This window comes from Triticum aestivum, chromosome 1A (genome assembly GCF_018294505.1).
Source record: "Triticum aestivum cultivar Chinese Spring chromosome 1A, IWGSC CS RefSeq v2.1, whole genome shotgun sequence".
NCBI classification, from domain to species: domain Eukaryota; kingdom Viridiplantae; phylum Streptophyta; class Magnoliopsida; order Poales; family Poaceae; genus Triticum; species Triticum aestivum.
This window is the reverse complement of record NC_057794.1, coordinates 581,134,729-581,152,540: the sequence shown is the minus strand read 5'-3', so window position 1 is coordinate 581,152,540 and position 17,812 is coordinate 581,134,729. Positions and strand designations below refer to the sequence as shown.

Sequence of the window (17,812 nt, the reverse complement as noted above, 5' to 3'; positions counted from 1 at the left end):
AATTCACTGCAAGTGGCAACTAGTTACATATTTGTGTTGATCATGTACTGAACTATGTCCTTTTGGTTATCATGTACTGAACTATGTGCTTTTGGTGATCCTCTAATGAACTATGTCCTTTTGGTGAACTGGGATGTTGTAAACTGAGATGCTGTCAACTGAAATGCAGTCAAATTTCAAGCACTGTTTGCTTTATGTGCACTGTATTTGCACTTTGTTCTTACAAATCAATTCCTATCACTTTGCTATGCAAATGCCAGCAGAAATGCTGTCAAATGAAATGCAATCAAATTTCAAGAACTGTTTGCTTTATGTGCACTGTATTTGCACTTTGTTTCTTACAAATCAATTACTGTCATTTTGCTATGCAAATTCCAGCAGAAATGTTGTCAAATGAAATGCAATCAAATTTCAAGCAATGTTTGCTACATATATGCAGTGTATTTGCACATTTTTTCTTACATATCAACTACTTTCATTTTACTATGAAAATGCCAGCAGAAATGTTGTCAAAATGCAAGCAATGTTCACAGCAGAGTTCTCATACTGTCAACTTGCTCATTTCCATAGAATTGATACAAAATAGCTACTGCAACTTTCATTGAAAACTGATATTTTCATTTACTAACAGATCATAGTCTCATTGATAACAAACCACTCCCAGATCACAAATAATAGCATTATAAACCATTGCACACATGTTCATTGCACTTGCACTTTTTCCTAGCAAAAGAACTCACACCAACTGCTAACCTCACATTCAGTACACTAGCATTTTCCCTAGGAAAACACCTGCCACAAAGACAATGAAAACCATCACCACATTCATATATTTGCCTTTCATTGCTTCTAGTTCTGCATTCTTATCCTTTAACTGAACCTGCAGAGACATAACCACATTCTGTAATGCTGCTTCATGACCAGACACAGGCACATTTGGAATTTCATCTTCAGCCTCAGCCACAGATCTCTGACCCTTTAGCCTCCACACCTCATCTCTCAAATCTCCAATCAAGTCACTAAAATACTTGGGCAAAGGATCATGATGCCATTTCACATAGACACATCCACCATGCTATTCAACAGAAAAAGAAATCAATCACAAACTAAGAGCAAGAAAAGAGCAGCAGAAAAGGACTTGGAGCACAGAAAATGGGGCTCACCATTGCATCCACACAGGCGTAGTACCTCCTGCCGGGGTTTTGGCGGCTCCACGAGATCCATCTTGGCGCCTTGCGCGGCTGTCTGCAGTGGCACATCTTCGGCGGCTCATACGCCATTGGGCTCTCCCTGTAAGCTACAGGAGACCTCGACTTCGTCTCCCTCCTTCTACTGGCGCGGCGGAAGCCGGGAGCGGAAGAAGCCCCTGAACTCCACGACATCGCGCCGCTCTTGTCCCTGCCGTTGTCGTGCTCTGCTCCCCGTCGCCCCTGCCGCTGTTGTGCTCTGTGCCCCGTCGCCCTTGCCGCCGCGAACCCTAGCACCTCGCTGCCCAAATTCCCCAATCCTTAAAACAAAAACGACCACACCACCAGTCAACACTTTCACTGGCTGGCCCACAAGTCAGGTCAACAATCCCGGTTGACTAGTGCCACATCATCGTTTTTAGCCTAAAACGCTGTCAGGGTTTATTTTGAACCGGGATTAGTGAGTTGGGTGTGCTGATTTCCGGAATTTGAAATTCAGGGTTCAATTTAGCTAACGCCAACGAGTTCAGGGTTTATTTTGGACTTTTTCCGTTTGGGTGTATGCTGACCGGCCGTGGAGCCAGGTGTGAAATTGGGCCTGGGGCAATTGGGGCTGTAGCCCTAGTCGTGGCCCAACTAGCACTTAAACATATAGTTGCAAATATTTGAGAATTTGTGGTACATAGAAGCCCAGCCCCAGTCTTCAGATCGACCTCACGTACACGCACAAGGCTTCAGCCCATTAGCCCCACTCCAGTCCATCGATCAGATCATCAGAGCAGAAAACCAATCGCGCACTGCAAGTTGACGATTCGATCTGTCGCTCATTCGTCAAAAAAAAAAAAAAATCCCTCTCCCGATCGGCAACAGAGAAACCCTCGCCTCGCTCGGCTGCGCTGCGCGCCTGCGCCGCCGTCCTCGTCAGTTATCAACCCGTGATTCCCCGACGCGCCGGCCGCCAGGTCCGGCGTCCTAACCACCTGCATCTCCTTCTAATCTTCTCCAACTATTGAAATTACATCCCACACACACTCTGCCGTACAGGCAATATGTACACTGTATCATCCAATTCTTCCCCTAGTTCATTTATACTATTATTAGGCAAACTTAGTGAATTGGTGCTGTTAAATTATATTACTTAGTTAGTTTTATTTCACGGTCACCAGGAGATTAAAAATCCAACATGACGAGGACCAGTTCAATTAAATCCTTTTTCAGGATTGAGGATATTAAGATTTTTCGGTGCTATCAAAAAAATGAGGCAACACAAGGGGCTATTACCTCTTGCATTTCACGATAATGGTATACTATGCTCTTCTTTTGTAAAATTTCATATGAACAATTGACATAGTCTTTAAATACTCGATCTTATGTTTGCAGCTCCCAGTCCTTCTACTATTGCTGGTGAAGAAATGATGGCCTCCAATTAAGCAAATCTTCAATAATTAGGTACCAAACAATGTTTGCAATGATGCACTTTATTAAACTATTTGTTTTACAGAATTTCCTCTCGTGAAATAATGAACTTATATTTTGTTTTTAATGTGAATTTGTGGTATACCTCCAACACACATTGACGTGCGCGATATTTGTTGTAATTGTTAGTCACTTAATTTTAACCCTAAGCTTTGAGAAATTCTGGTTCCGCCTCTGCGTGAAGCAGACCGGGCCACAGAAGGAGAGCTCGTACTTGCACCATTTATGTACGAAAATATATGTTTACAAGATGGGTCCTCGTACTGTACTGGAAGCAGTGGGTCGAGGTCGCTCTTCTGTGGAAGTGAACGCGATTTAACAGTAACAAGTTAATGGGTGGCCACTGTGCGCATTGAGGACGTGTATGGCGCGGACCTAGCTACTGAAGACTCAAGACGCTGTTTCTAGACGTACGCTGGACGTTTGTCTTCAGTGGTTGCCTCTTTCTTTTTTCCTTTGGATTGAGAAATTCAGTGGTTGCCTGTTGGCTGGTCGAACTTCTAGATGCTGGACGTTTTCGCTGTCGATGGCAACCCAACGATACATCCAGCAGAACCCATTGATCACTCTCGCTTACTTTTGGTGCCTATGCCTACTGCTTCCTCCGTTCTTAAATATAAGTTTTTTTTAGACATTTTAAATGGACTACAACATACGGATGTATATAAACATATTTTAGAGTGTAGATTCACTCATTTTTCTCCGTATGTAGTTACTTGTTGGAATATCTAGAAAGATTTATATTTGGGAACGGAGGAAGTAATAATCTGGAAGTTCGGCGATGACTGATAAGAGACGAGCAAATATCGTCTTCGCCGCCTCGAGGAAATGGTGGTTAGGGCATCTACAGCCGGACGCCTCAAACGGTTAACCCCGTCTCATATATTCGGACGGGCCACACGGTCACTGACCGGTTACGTTTTTTCCACTTAGACGGACCCTTCGAACGCTTCGGCTCGCCGCCCAAGACCGAATCTGGCTATTTAAGCCGGCCGGCATCCCGCAACCCAAACGCATCCACCTCCCCCCCCCTCTCCGCGTCGCCAGTTCGAGCCCATCCACGTCCCCCCTCTCCCGCTTCGGCATTCCGTCCACGCTCCGACACTCCGTCATGGTACGGAGCAAGATCACATACTATGACATGCTGACGTTGGAGCACCGTGCCGAGATCCAGCAGGAGATCCGGGCTAGGCAAGCCGCGCGCACCGCCCGCATCGCTGTCGTGCTGCCTTCGGACTCGCTGGAGCCGAAGGAGGAGAGGAGCAGCCGGGGGAGGAGGAGGAGATGGCTCTGATGAAGGTGGAGGAGGCGGAGCAGCAGGAGCCGGAGCAACAGCTCTCGGGCTTCAACATGGAGCAGGCGGAGGTGGAGTTCGCCATCGCCCAATCCGACAAGATGGCAGAGCAGCAGGCTATCTTGGAGTCCATCCAGGATGAGGCCTATGTGGAGGCCAATGATACGTCTCCAACATATATATAATTTTTGATTGTTTCATGCTATTATATTATCTGTTTTGCATGTTTTATATGCATTAATATGTTATTTTATATTTATTTTGGGCCTAACTTATTAACCTAGAGCCTAGTGCCAGTTTCTGTTTTTTTCCTTATTTTTGACTTTTACAGAACAGAAATATCAAACGGAGTCCAAACGAAATAAAACTTTACGGTGATTTTTCTTAGACCAGAAGAAATCCATGAGACTTGGAGAAGAGGCCAGAAGACCCACGAGGAGGCCACAAGCCGTAGGGGCGCGCCCCCAGGGCTTGTAGGCCCCTCGGGGACCTCCTAACCATAATCTTTGCACTATAAATACTCAAATATTCCCTCTATGCCAAAGGGCACACCAAAAATACTTTTCCACCGCCGCAAGCTTTTGTTCCCATGAGATCCCATCTTGAGGCCTTTTTCGGCACTCCGTCGAAGGGGGATTCGATCACGGAGGACCTCTACACCAACCTTGCTACCCTTTTGATGATGTGTGAGTAGTTTACCACAGATCTACGGGCCATAGCTTGTAGCTAGATGACTTCTTCACTCTCTTTGATCTTTAATACAATGTTCTCCTCGATGTTCTTGGAGATCTATTCGATTAATCTTTTCTTGCGGTGCGTTTGTTGAGATGCGATGAATTGTGGATTTATGATCAGATAATCTATGAATATTATTTGAGTCTTCTCTGAACTCTTTTATGCATGATTAAGATATCTTTGTATTTCTCTTCGAACTATCGGTTTGGTTTGGTCAACTAGATTGGTTTTTCTTGCAATGGGAGAGGTGCTTAGTTTTGGGTTCAATCTTGCGGTGTCCTCACCCAGTGACAGAAGGGGCGGCGAGGCACATATTGTATTATTGCCATCAAGGATAAAAAGATGAGGTTTATGTTATATTGCTTGGGTTTATCCATCTACATCATGTCATCTTACTTAAAGTGTTGTTATGTTCTTATGAACTTAATACTCTAGATCCAGGCAGGAGTCGGTCGATGTGTGGAGTAATAGTAGTAGATGCAGAGTCGTTTTGGTCTATTGTCACGAAAGTGATGCCTATATTCATGATCATTGCCTTAAATATCATCATAACTTTGTGATTTTCTATCAATTTCTCAACAGTAATTTGTTTACCCACTGTATGTTTTCTTCAAGTGAGAAGTCTCTAGTGAAACCTATGGCCCCCGAGTCTATTTTTCATCATATATTTTCAGATCTAGAAACCAAAAAACCCCAAAATACCTTGCTGCGCTTTATTTATATTTACTTTATTTTGTCTTTTATTTATCTTTTATACATATCTCTATTAGATCTCACTCTTGTTCATCACCGTGAAGAGATTGACAACACCTTTTTCGCGTTGTGTGCAAGTGTTTGTTAGTTTGTGCAGGTGCATATATTGGAGACTTGTTTGTGCCTCCTACCGGATTGATAACTTGGTTCTTAACTGAGTGAAATACTTATCTCTACTTTACTGCATCATCCTTTTCTCTTCAAGGGAAAAATCAACGAAAGCTAAAGAAGTAGCAGCTAACCGGGCGTTCCTCCGGCGGGAGAAGGCGGAGTCCGACGCACTCTTTGTCGAACTCAACGCGGAGATACAGGTGGAAGAGGCCGAAGCGGAGGCGCTGGAGGAGCCGGAGCTGCAGCTGCCGCCCATGCTGCTGGAGCCGTGCACGAAGATAATCGACATCTTCGACGATGAGTAGCTAGGTGATCGACATAGTACGTAGGTTTCTTTTAGTTTGTATGTCTTTGCATGGATTTGAGAATATAATATGAGATATCCAGCTGCAGTTGCAAAAACTTGAGACATGCCCAGTCAGTGCCCGCGGACGCGCTCGGGCACTTCCGCGGGCGTTTGAGGGGCCGGATTTGTCAAGCCCGACTGTAGATGCTCTCAAATATGACCAGGAGTAGTCTCTCCGCGAGTCCACCTTGATTGCCGCCATCGCCAGCAATGCCTGCCGCCCACCCCCTCACCCCCAAGCCCACGTCCGCGGTTGTCGCGACCGCACAACGGAGCAGCAAAGCAGAGAAGATCACCTGTGAGCGACAGGCGGCATCCGGGAAGCCTGACTCCAACTCCGATGACACCGCGCCCAACTGCCGTACGAAGCCCGAAGACGACAAGTACAACAACGGTGACAGTTACGATGACAGAGGTGACGCTGGCCAACCCGGCATGGCCTACAAGGTCACCATCAAGTAAAGGATAGTGTAGGGTAGTTTAGTTTTTTTTTACGGTTTTCAATTCACCGGATGAAATATCATCAGGTTTTATGTAAAACCTATCCAAATTTCAATAAATATCATCCAATTTGTTTAAATTAGCAGCAATTTGCCCACTTTTATTAAATTTCTTCAAAATATAACCGAACATTTGCGGCTAGTTTTGGATGGCCGGCTCCCGTATCCATGGAGACCTTTTGTGATTGAAAACATGAATTTGTACCTTCCTGATTTTTTTTAATCTTTCTTTATGCGGTAGATGGAAAACATTGAAGCCTGTAGTTGTATACCTATTTTGAAAATCGAAAGTATTTAGTAACACTTTGCCGCATGATATTACAGTTTACTGTACTAACTACTAAGCTTGATGCCTTCATGGGTTTTTAATACAAAGATTAACAGTGACTTGCTGCTTCGGTTACTTTGCAATTTATTGGGGGGTTTACATGATTTTGTTAGTGTCCCAAGGAGAATTTAACTGGTTATTTAATTTGCTCATCTGGTTCTAATTCTATGTCAGATTCATATGCTTTTCTGAAAAGCTGAACATTCACAGTGGTGATGGAAAATTGACCCATGTATGTCACCAGCATTGGCTTTAAAGTAGTCTAATGTCGATTTACTGATGGTTTGTTTTGACAGGCGATGTGGTTTAGGCCCTGTTTGTTTCAGCTTCGCTTGGATTTTAATCACATGTGGATTCGCTTCAGTGGCAGAGCTGATTCAAATACACTTTAAGGTGTTTCAGGAAATTGCACAAAAAATAGCCCAAATCCACATTCAGTTTCACTGGCAAAACTGATTTCAAATAGCTGTTTGTTTCAGATTTTAGATTCAATTTCACTGGCAAAGCTGAATCCGGTCCAGAATCCGAAACAAACAGGGCCTTTGTGTTATCAAGCTGGAGCTAGCCACATCTCGTTGAAAAGTAAAATATGGGCAACATTTTTTTGAAAGATCCAGCAAATTGTTGGCTTCAATTAGATTTAGCAGAAATCAGTAAGAAAAAAATGAGGAGGATCCCAAGATCAAAGAAAAAGAAAATGGCAACCCTATTGGTTGAGACACGACACTACCCTCACATGACGGATTGCCATACACACACAACAAGACAACGCAGTTCCGACTCCGACGAAGAAACTACATAGAACTAGACAAGTTGGCGACGCGGAAGATTGCCGAACGGACCACTTGTTGCCTGTCATCGTACGCCGCCACCACGGCTTTCCTCAAGTAGCTCAACATTGTCATCTGAATTGGCGGGAGACATGATAATCGCAGATGATTCAAAGATGAAAAGACAAGCGGCGATCTTTGAACTTACAAAGTTTCCACCGTTATGTGTGGCAAAGATAAATATTTCAGCACATTGACTATTTGTTTTATATGAAGAGACAAATGGTGATATTTTGAACTTACAAATTTTACATTTCTATGTGTGGCCAAGATAAATATCCGACCACATTGACTATTTGTTTTAGACATCATTTTCACGTCAATCGTTTCTCCCATTGCAACGCATAAGCATGTGTGTTAGTTGATACTTAAGGAATATCAGGTTTCAAAAATAAAATAAAAAGATACCTACGGAATATGGTGCACACGCACATGCACGGACGACATCGGCAATGACGGAACAAGTCTAGGGATCTTAATTATTTTTTCATTGATTGACGAGCATCATCGGATCCGGCAGTGCCCACAACCCAATCGAGGTTCTATCTCCTTTTTTAGAATCGATCGAGGTTCTATCTGTGCACGTCTAAGCACGAGCTGCGAACGAAAGCAAGCAAGCTCCCAGGCCTAGGCAGGCCCCTCTGACGGGCTGGTCTCTCTAGTGGGCCAGAAAAGGGCTGGTCGCATTGGACTACCTGAAACGGACGCGCACACACACATAAAAGAAAAACAGCAGCAGTGTCGCTTATCCCTCATCAAAAAGGAAAAAAAAACAGCAGTCTCGCTTTTTTCCTTCCTTTCTCTGCAACCTCCCACCGGCCGTTAGTTGCAGTCCATGGTTCTGGACCCACCTTGCACCGGTAAATGCAGCGAGTTTTTGTCACGGAGGGAATAATAGAATACTCTCCTTTACCCCTGTAAAGAAGGGAATACTCTACTGGCTGACCAACTGCAACATCATTCCTCGTCGTACACAGCCAGCAGACACTGATTTTCTCCACCCATCCCGCCGACATCCGTCCAGCCAAAGCGCACAAGACAACGGACACCAGGGGCGTGTTTGGTTTGTTGACTCGCACCTGGCTCGCACCCGACGTGTAAAATCGAGCGTGTTTGGTTTCCTGTGTCACGTTCTCAGGCCAACTCCACTGCACATCCTAAATGAACGTCCGGATTAACCGAATTTTGTCCCTTTGGAGTGCCGATGTGTTCGGCTTTGTTAGATAGGGCGTGCGTGCGCCCACCGCGTGGCCGCACCCCAAATCGTGTCCGGGGTGAACGTGAATAAAAAAAATATAAAAACTGGAATGAAATAACAAAAAAAAGTAAATAAACACATTTAAAAAAAATAAAACATATATAGGGGTCGGCCACAAAACGGCCTAGTTTTCACGGCCACTTAAAAGGCCCAGTTTCATAATTAACATATAAAAACAAAATAAAAAAACTCCTCCCGCGTGCTCCTGCCGCGCCCGTCGGTGCCGTGGCCGTCGCCATCTTCACTGGCCGCCGGTGTCGTCGTCGTCGCTGACGAGGTCGACGTAGGCCAGCGGCGTCCACAAATGGGCCGGCGGTGCGTGGTAGACGGGGGCAGGCTGGACGGACGGAGGTGCCTGCACCACCTCCTCCCGGGGCGACGCCTCCCGCTCCGGTGACCGCGGCGGAGTGGGGCACCAGTTCACGCCCACGCCGGCGGCCATCTCCGAAGCAGTGCAGGACCAGCCCCACCCCTGGCCCAGCAGCTGCTGGAACGCGGCTGGCAACGCCTCCTCCGTCGGCTCCTCCGTGACAGCCGCCATCTCCGGGAAGGCGACGTCCCCGGTGGCGGAGAGGGCCATGGTCTCCTCTAGGTCGTGCCACTGCCGCTCGTCGTGCGTGTTCATGGAGTTGTCCATGACACGCTCCAGGAGACGGGCCTCCTCCTCCGATGTCATGCGAGGAGAGGGAGGTGGCGACGGTGACGGTGAAGGCGACGGCGTGGGCGTCAGGCTGCGCACCCGGGTACGCCCCCGCTCATGTCGTGGCCGCCGCGGCCCCGTCGAGGTGCCGGCGAAGAACGACGCGCGCCTAGTGTCGTGCTCGTCACGAAACCAGGTGTCCCAGAGCCCGGAGTCGGGGGCGTACCTGGGGTCGTCGAAGAGGTCGTCGGGGAGGAGGCGGCGGCGGCGCTCGATCTCCTTGTCGCGCGCACGGCCGCTCGTCGGGACCAGCGGGATCGGGACCCGGTCGGCGGACAGATGCCAATTATTGGAGAGATGGACGTCGCTCCAAGGGAGCGGCGTCCTCGTCTCCCAATAACGGCGGCACACCGACGACCGGACGTAATGCCGGTCGCGCTCGCCGGCGGACGTGGGCGCGATGGAGAAGGCGGGCGGCGCGGGGGCCCGGCGTGGTGGCGATGGCGAGCCGCGGCGGCGTCCCGATGAGGAACCAGCCTCGCGGTCGTGCTTGCCTTTGCGGCCCATGGCTGCGGGCGGCCAGCCGGCGAGGTGTTGACTAGGGTTTGGGACTGGGGCTGTCGGGTTTCGAGGAAGCCGCGGGATGGCGTAGGGCAGTGTGGACGACGACCCGTCCACGCTTCCCACTTAAAGAAGGACGGCGACCCTTCAACGTGCGGATGACAGGTGGGGCCGCCCGCTCATGTGCATTTATGTGGGCGGGTAGGAGGTAGGTGGCCGCCTGCCATGCGGCCCCGACGCGGACGAGGCGCGCGTCCGTTTGGTGTCCGTCGCGACCCAAACCCGGCGCAAGTTTGCGCTCGAAATGGGTCGGTCCGGACACAAAACAGACAAGATGGGTCCGGGCCGCCGCGCGCTGGGCCGCCTCCTTTGTCCGTTTTACCCCAAACGGACGGGGCCGGACAGGATAGGGTCGCGCGGTGGAGTTGGCCTCAGCCTGGCCCGACAGATGCAAAAGGCGCCTCCCAGCTAGGCTCGCGGAAACGCGGGAATTGGCCGTATCGCTGAGCCAGGCCCGCTCATGCTTCTGGTATCCTTCCCTTTCCTCTCTCTCTCTTCCTGGCGTCAGATCCAATCGCACAGGCGGCTCTCCTCGCAGGAAGACGAATCCGCCGGCTCTCCTCCAGGCCCACGACGGGGGACTCGCCGCCCCGCTTGGACATCGTCGGGTTCCGCCGCCGCCGAACTCCGCCACCAATGCACTTACCTACGCCTGCAGACGACTCGCCGGAGCTCGCCACGCCGCCCACGACCGATCGAGATGAAGAAGGGAGAGGGGAAGGGATCACCACGCGGCCGTCGGCATCTCCTCTCGGCTGGCCATTATCCCCCGTAGCCATCTCGTTAGCCTCTACCTCGTCATCCGGATTGGTTCGGATTTGTTTTAGTTCACACTTTGCTTGCAGCCTCTCACGGAGAGATTTTGGTTTAGATTTCAGTTTGGTTCAGACTGGTTTACTTCTATTTGTACATGAAATGGTCTAGTTTTAGTCGGAATGATTAAAATTGGAAGAGAAAGGTTCACAAAATTATTCTCAAATGCAGCATACCAAACAAATCTGTTGTATATAGCACCTTTCATGCACCCATATCATACAGTCCACCAAACATACATCTTAGATCATCCTTGCATAAGCTCAACCAGTCCATGCTCACCCAGGATCCCTCATGCAATGCAGGCTACAACTACCCAGGCAACCAAACACGCCCCAGGTTTTCATGTGCTCCAGCAGCTCTATCAGGACGCGTTTGATAGGCTGCACCAAACCCAAGCATATTCTGACGGGCTAAGGGCAACTCTAATGAAGTAACCCATTTCGTCCACGGCCGTCTGTTTGAGTCGGCGCAGACACAAAAACCGGTCTAAGGCGCCGATCCAAACGGACGCGCGTCCGTTTTTGTCTGTGGACGACCCATTCCCAGCCCATTTTTGAGTCGGATTTGCTCGGTGCGGACACGTGACTGACGCACACGCGCTCGCCTACTCCTCTCTCCGGGCCCGCCGTTCTATGGCACATTGACCTTCCCTCTCACCCCCCGGCCAACAAGCAACCCTCGCCCGCCTCCTCCGTCGTTGACGCCGCCGCCCATTTTTGTTGGCGACTCTTCCAGCTGTCGCCGCCTCCACATCCGCCCAGCCGCCGGCGACCTCCCCACCTCCCCCCTGTAGCCCTCCGTCGACGTTTTGCCGCCGGGGAGCAAACTACTTCCCACCGTGAGGGAGTCCTGGATTAGGGGGTGTCCGGATAGACGGACTATACCTTCGGCCGGACTCCTGGACTATGAAGATACAAGATTGAAGACTTCGTCCCGTGTCCGGAAGGGACTTTCCTTGGCGTGGAAGGCAAGCTTGGCGATGCGGATATGTAGATCTTCTACCATTGTAACCGACTCTGTGTGACCCTAGCCCTCTCCAGTGTCTATATAAACCGGAGGGTTTTAGTCCGTAGGACGAAGAGCAATCATACCATAGGCTAGCTTCTAGGGTTTAGCCTCTTTGATCTCGTGCTAGATCTACTCTTGTACTACCCATATCATCAATATCAATCAAGCAGGACGTAAGGTTTTACCTCTATCAAGAGGGCCCGAACCTGGGTAAAACATCGTGTCCCTTGTCTCCTGTTACCATCCGCCTAGACGCACAGTTCGGGACCCCCTACCCGAGAACCGCCGGTTTTGACACCGACATTGGTGCTTTCATTAAGAGTTCCTCTGTGTCGTCACTTTTAGGCCCGATGGCTCCTCCGATCATCAACGACGATGCGATCCAGGGTGAGACTTTTCTCCCTAGACAGATCTTCGTATTTGGCGGCTTTGCACTATGGGCCAATTCGCTTGGCCATCTGGAGCAGATCGAAAGCTACGCCCCTGGCCGTCAGGTCAGATTTGGAAGTTTAAACTACACAACGGACGACCACGGAGACTTGATCTTCGACGGATCTGAGCCGCAGCCGAGCGCGCCGCACTGTCCCGATGGGCATGATCTAGCTCTGCCGCCGAACAGTGCCCTGGAGGCCGCACCTGTGTCCGCTCCGACCCTTGGCTCGGAGCTGACCACACCAATCGAGGATGGATGGTTAGACACCGCCTCAGGGGCTGCAATCTCTACGGCGATCAAGCCAAACACCAGCCTTGTCCTCTGCGAAACCCGTGACTCCAAGATGCCGGACTCCTCTCCGGACTCCGAGCCCTCCGCGCCCCTACCGATCGAATCCGATTGGGCGCTGATCATGGAGTTCACCGCCGCAGACATCTTTCAGCACTCGCCCTTCGGCGACATTCTGAATTCACTCAGGTCTCTCTCTTTGTCAGGAGAGTCCTGGCCGGACTATGACCGACGGGATTGGGATGTGGACGACGAAGAAATTTGATGCCCACCCACCACCCACTTTGTAGCCACTGTCGATAATTTAAACGACGTGCTCGACTTCGACTCCGAAGACATCGACGGTATGGACGACGATGTAGGAGATGAACATGAACCAACGCCTATAAGGCACTGGACAGCCACCTCATCTCATGATGTATACATGGTGGACACACCCAAAGGAAGCAACGACAAGGAACACAGGGATGCAACGAGGGATCGTTCACTCGAAAAGCAATCAAAGCGGCGACGTAAGCGCCGCTCCAAGCCCCGCCTCGACAGAGATAGCAGCCATACAGACCCAGCCATAGAGCAGGACGAGCCGGCGGACGGCGCACATGCCTTCAAGCAACCGTCCGAACATGGCAACTTGGCTAAACAAACCGAACACCCCGTCCCCGGCGAAAACAACAGTCCGGACGACCTTACGCCGGATAGGCTCATGGAGCAGAAGAACCTCCACAAAAGTCTCGTCGCCACTGTGCGTAGCCTGAAAAAGCAGAAGCGGAAGCTCAAAACTGCGGAAGACGCACTCAGAATCAGATGGAGCAAAGTACGCAACACCGCAGACAAATATGGCGGCAGTCGCCGCACAAAAAGCTATCCAAAGCAAAAGCTACTGCCTGAATTTGACGAGGAGGCCTTAGAGCCCCCGCAGTCAAAAAATATAAAAGCCACCCGGTCGGAGAGACGATCGCTTGGCTAGCATGGAGCGGCAAGCGGTGCCGCACACAAGCCGGCACGCGATCCACCAAAGGATCCGCATCAAAAAGATGGCCCAGCCAAATCTATCTACGGGCCAAGAAAGCAAGCTCTAGTAAGCAATGCAACACAACAAATATCCGAACATCACGACACACCCAAATATAGGGGTGCCGAACACCCCCTATGTTTCACCGATGAGGTGCTGGACCATGAATTTCCAGCGGGATTCAAGCCCGTAAACATAGAGGCGTACGACAGAATAACAGACCCTGGGGTCTGGATCGAGGATTATATCCTCCACATACACATGGCCAGAGGAGATGACCTCCACGCCATAAAATACTTACCCCTCAAGCTTAAAGGGCCAGCCCGGCATTGGCTCAAAAGCCTTCCCGAAAACACCATTGGAAGTTGGGAAGAGCTTGAGGATGCTTTCCGGGCAAATTTTCAAGGGACCTATGTCCGCCCTCCGGATGCAGACGATCTCAGTCACATAACTCAACAGCCCGGAGAGTCAGCCCGGAAATTCTAGAACAGATTTCTTACTAAAAAGAATAAGATAGTCAACTGTCCGGACGTCGAAACCCTAGCAGCTTTTAAGCATAACGTTCGAGATGAATGGCTCGCCAGACACCTCGGCCAAGAAAAGCCAAGAACAATGGCCGCATTAACAAGTCTCATGACCCGCTTTTGTGCAGGAGAGGACAGCTGGTTGGCAAGATGTAGCACCAGCGACCCAAGTACATCCAAAGTTAGGGATGGAAACGAAAAACCCCGACGCAGCAAGGACCAGCGCCGGAATAAGGGAAACAACCCAAAGAGCACGGCGGTCAAAGCCGGATTCAAAAGCTCGCGGCAGAATCAGAGAAAGTTGCCCCTCAAGGATAACAGGGACGAGCTATCCAACTTAAACAAAATCTTGGACAAGATATGTCAAATACACAGTACTCCCGGGAAGCCTGCGAACCATACCCACAGAGATTGTTGGGTTTTCAAGCAATCCGGCAAACTCAACGCCGAACACAAGGGGCTCGACACACCAAGTGAGGATGACGATGAACCCCACAAGCAGAGCACTAGGAAACAAAAGGATTTCCCACAAGAAGTCAAAACAGTAAACTTACTTCACGTAACGAACAGAATGGCACCAACAGAGATACGCGCCATACGGCCTATCCCAAAGGAGTCTCGCCAATGGTTGTTAAAACCGATCACCTTCGACCATCAGGATTACTCTAGAAGTATCCGGAACGCAGGCTGGACTGCCTTGGTATTAGATCCAATAATCGGCGGACTCCACTTTACAAATGTCCTGATGGACAGCGGCAGTGGTCTAAACCTATTATACCAGGACACAATCCGCAACATGGGGATAGACCCAACAAAAATTCGTCATAGCAAAACCTCCTTTCAAGGGGTAATGCCAGGCCCGGATGCCCGTTGCATGGGTTCTCTCCGGCTAGAAGTTATGTTCGGCTCCCCCGATAACTTCCGTCACGAACAACTAACTTTCCACATCGCCCCATTCTCAAGTAGCTATCAAGCACTGCTGGGACGCGAAGCTTTCGCCCGCTTTAACGCAACACCGCATTATGTATCTCTTACGCTTAAGATGCCCGGTCCACGAGGCATCATCTCATTAAAGGGAAAACATTGAGTGTTCCTCCCGCGCGGAAGACAGTGCGGCTGCGTTGACAGCCCCGCAATAAAGCGGCTTCACCAGCCAAAGCACCTAAACAGGTCGTCAAGACCACAAACACGGCTAGACGAGTCCGGCATAAACATACAATTGATAAAGGCTTAATAGCCGTATACCCCTGTACTAGGGGCTCCGCGCATATAAAACAAGAGACAATAAAGCTCAATTTTACCCATTTCAATTTATACTTGGTTTATTTAGTATAACTCATGTTCGGCATGATCTTTCCTAAACTAAGTTCCTATCTTTTACAGATGAACACCGTGCTACGCCCGTCCAGGATATGGCACAATGGAGACACAGTCGCAGACGTGCAGCAGGGACCCGTTCCAAAGATTATTTTCAGATTAAGACCCTGCGTAAACCTTTTTTACTATCTCTTGTTGATACACATCCCCTGGTTTCTTGGTACAACCAAGGAGGAGGCTGGCGTTTTGGCATGTGGCCACGTTAGAGTTTTGCGCGTACCTGGACACTAGGGGCCTATTACTAAGGGTGTTATCCCGCCCGCCCTCATAAAGACCGAATACCTTAGGGAGTGTTCGACGTCGCGAGTTTGGCCTTATATGCATCAGCTCTGAATCATGTCTTTGGTCAAATGTTGGGTTTGCCCGGCTCCTGTGTTTTGCTACCTTACGTTCCGCTCTATCGGCTAAGGCGGCACCAGGAGAACTACTGCGATTGTGCCCCGGTTCGGCCAGGCGAGCACCTCAGTAGAGAAAGTCGAAAACTGACTGTCATGATATAGCGTGAGATTGGTCAACCACTCGATGACTTACCGGAATCTTTAGGATTCCTCCGCATTAACGAAGGGCCGCTTCCCGGCCAGGCACATATGCGCCCCGAGTTCGGGCGAGCGCAGGCGCCACCAGGGGCTATATAAGTAGCCTCACTGTCAAACTCCTATGGCTAAGTGAAAGTGATAAAGCATCATAGTCCGATTGCCTAGTTCACCGCGCTATCACCTCCTTTGTAGGACCAAGACGTTGGATCAAGTGTGAAAATGCGCCTTCTGCGAACACCCCCGCATTATGTGCGTGGGGGCTGAAGCCGACGACTGCCATCTTTCAGATTATATATACATATATGTTAAACGGCCGCACATGAGGTATTATAATACTTGCAGGCACAAGTATAAAAAGCTTCTACAATTTATCAAAATATTGTTTTACAATAATATATGTTATTCGAATATAGTATCCTTCGAGTACTGCGTCTCTATTAAACGAGCGCCTTGCAGAACTTCTTGAAAATAGTGCTCGGCAGGTACTCGGCTTCCATCCGAGTCTGGGGATGCAACAGCGGTGGCCTCCATTTCCGCCCAGTATGTCTTCACACGGGCAAGAGCCATCCGTGCACCCTCTATGCATGCTGACCTCTTCATCGCATTGATATGCGGCGCCGCACCAAGGAACTGCTGCACCAAGTTGAAATAACTTTTCGGCTCTGGCCTCTCTGGCCACAGATGACTCATGATATACTTCATGGCGAGTCCGGACAACCTATTTAGCTCGGCCCATTCGGCCAAACGATCGGCTAATGACAGTGGACGCTCCGGATTGTGGAACTGCGACCAAAAGAGCTTTTCCACTTCGCGATCTTCTTGATCTCGGAAGTGTTCTGCCGCATCTGCGGCACTCGCTGCCAAATCCAGATAGGTGTCCTCCGTACTCCACATCCCGTCTAACGGAGCATGTTTAGGATCACAGAACTTCCTCCGCAGCATAAAGGGCTTTCCAGCCGTGATCTCTCCGGCCTGACGCAGCTCCTCCTTCATAGCTCTCATCGCAGAGCGAGCATCCTTGGCATCGGCAACGGCCTTCTCCAGGTCCATCTGTTCCGCCCGATCTTCTTTTTCAAGAAGCTTGCAACGGTCAGCAGCGTTCTTCAGCTTCACGGCCATCTCGGCCATTTCCTTCTTGCTTTGGCAGTGAGCAGCCTGTTCGGCTTTCAGCTCTTCAATTTCCTTTCCGGCAACCGCATCACTTTTCCTGGCTTGCTCCTTGGCTCGGGCAAGTTCCGCCCGAAGATTCTCCATGGCAGCAGCACCATCTGCATCAAGCGCACACATTGTAAGATACTGGCATAAAGCTCCTCTTACCAGGTGCCGCCCGAGGAATTACATACCTTGTGCCTCGTCAAGCTGCTTGTTGACAAGCGCGATGTCGGCATCTGCCACGTCAAGTTGCCGCTTTAGCTCGGCAAATTCATCAGTCCGGCTTGCCACCGGACACTTCGCCACCTATGTATGAAGGCGACATATTAGACCTGGGATTATGATCCTCTGCGTGCCGTCACTTTTGACAACGCACAGTCTCAGGGGCTACTATCTACACAGGGCGCATCTTATTTATGCGCAACTGTCCAAAAAGGGTACATTATTTCGCGTACCTCAAAACCTGTCAGTAAACTCCCGACGGTCTCGTGCAATCCGCTCTTCGCGGATGAAATCCTCTCAATCACCGTACCCATCAATGCACGGTGCTCCTCTGAGATAGATGCTCGCCCTAGTAGATCCTTCAG

The 17,812-nt window shown here is 49.7% G+C and overlaps 1 long non-coding RNA gene across 1 annotated transcript; it reads left to right on the top strand.

The window, feature by feature from the left end:
• The first annotated feature begins 1,994 nt into the window (after positions 1–1,994).
• On the top strand, positions 1,995–2,762 carry LOC123182418 (uncharacterized). The gene is made up of 3 exons (XR_006492136.1): positions 1,995–2,149; positions 2,354–2,489; positions 2,568–2,762. It is a non-coding gene; the product is annotated as an uncharacterized lncRNA (long non-coding RNA).
• Positions 2,763–17,812: the final 15,050 nt, after the last annotated feature.